Below are 2,147 nucleotides of genomic sequence, written 5' to 3'. Positions count from 1 at the left end.
GCAGAAAATCAGAGCTCGCCCCCCTCCTAGGTGTGTGATCAGCTGCCAGACCCTGAGAGGAGCATTTCTTACCCAGGCCTTTTCTCCACAGGTGTGCCTCCTTCCTTCTCTTTCTTACCTTCCTTCTGTTTCCCTTTCTCCTACTGCGTTTCTTTGTTTTCATTCTTCCCCCACTCAGTCTGACTGCTGGGATAGTGATCTTTCCCAAACACAGGTCACTTGGGCCCCTTCCCACTTCTACTGTCACTCCATTCTGAAGAGCAATTCCGAAGCATCAAGCATGTTCAAATGCAAATTGCACATCCTAAGAGCTCACTTTTGTCCCTAAGGAATGAGCCCAACACCTCGGGGAGACCCTGAAGGCCCTTCTCTCCCTGGCTCCAGTTCTTCTTTCGAATCTCCTCCCCACCTCCCTATCTCCCTGTGCACATTACACACACCCAAGCAGCCTGTAGGCCCCAGGGATGCCCTGTATTTCCACCCCGAATGCTTTCACTAGGAGATTCCTTCCATAGAACGTCTCTTCCCATTCTTTCTCCTAGCCCAACCGCCATTTCCTCTATGTAATTTTCACTTCACTCCTTCACTGGTGTTTTCTCAGCATTTCGTATTAATCATTTTCTCCTCCATAATTTATTATTTCTTCTGTATTCCCTTTATTGGTCAGGAGTGGCACCATCTTCACAGGATTCTAAGGGGAAAGTGAAAACAGAAAACTGCCTTTGCCTGGTCTCTCCTCCTCCCTCACAGCTAATCAGCCATCCAGATCTCACTGATTTAGCTCTAAAGATTTCTCAAATCAATTCCTCTCTCCCTTCCTACCACTATTGCCCTACTTCAGATGCTTGTCATTTCTCTCCCGGACCATCGCAACAGCCTTAAAATTGGCTTCCATGCCTTCGGTCTTTCTCCTCTCCAATCTATTTTCCATTCTTCAGTCACTCTGTACTCTTCCAATCTGTCTGAAACACACATCTGATCTTGTCCCTCCCCAGCTTAAAACACCTTCACCTGAGGAAGACAGTCTAAGTTCCCCAGCCCAGATATGGCCAGAGCCCCACTCTCCAGCCTCATGGTTGACACCTGTGCTTCCACTGCTCCTTCCTGAGCACGTGGTGTCCAGTGCAGCCCAGGACATACCACTCCCATCTGTCCTCTTGGCATATGAGACCCCTGTGCGGGAAATGCCTCTCACTGTCCAACACACACACACGCACACACACACACACACGCACCTTCATGCACAAGGACACATTCACACACGTTCACTCACACACAGTCTTGTCAGCTTGGTGAACTCCTTCTTGGCCTTCAAAACTCACTTCCATTCTTGCTCCACAATCTACTCCTAACTGGCCATATGTAGCATAGGGATCTCCAAACTACAGCCCCCCTGGTCAAATCTAGGCTAACTGCTTGTTGTTGTTTTTGTAAATAAAATTTTACTGAAACCAGGTGCAGTGCCTCACCCCTGTAATCCCAGCTTTTGGGGAGGCCAAGGCAGGAGAATCATTTGAGTCCAGGAGTTTGAGACCAGCCTGGGCAAAAGAACAAGATCCATTTCTACAAAATTAAATAACTAAATAAAAGAATTAGCTGGGCATGTTGGTGTGCACCTGTAGTCCCAGCTACTCGGGAGGCAGAGGAGAGAGGATCGCTTGAGCTCAGAAGTTCAGGGCTGCAGTGAGCTATGATCGCACCATTTCACTCCAGCCTTGGTGACAGAATGATTCTGTCTCTTAAAAAAGAAAATTTTATTGAAACACAGCATGACATTCATTGATATATTAACTGCAGCTGCTTTTGCACTACCCTGGCAGAGTTGAAGAGTCAAGACAGAGACCATAAATATTTATTCTATAGCCCTTTAAGGAAACTTCTGTTTATATAAATATATTTAACCTTTATATACACACACACATATATATATATACACATATATACACACATGTATATTTGAATATTTGAAGAAACCCGAGAAATATAATTTTGAGTGAAAAGCAAAGTTCACAGTGATAGTCACAGCATGCACACAGCTTTTGCATTTGTGAAAGCAAAATCAGCACTTGTAAATAAAAACATACATATAATACAAAAATTTACAAATAGACTGAAAGATACACATTAAATACATGGCAATTATTTTC

Source organism: Piliocolobus tephrosceles, chromosome 21, assembly GCF_002776525.5.
Source record: "Piliocolobus tephrosceles isolate RC106 chromosome 21, ASM277652v3, whole genome shotgun sequence".
Taxonomy (NCBI): domain Eukaryota; kingdom Metazoa; phylum Chordata; class Mammalia; order Primates; family Cercopithecidae; genus Piliocolobus; species Piliocolobus tephrosceles.
The sequence above is the reverse complement of the archived record's forward strand: the minus strand, read 5'-3'. Positions refer to the sequence as shown.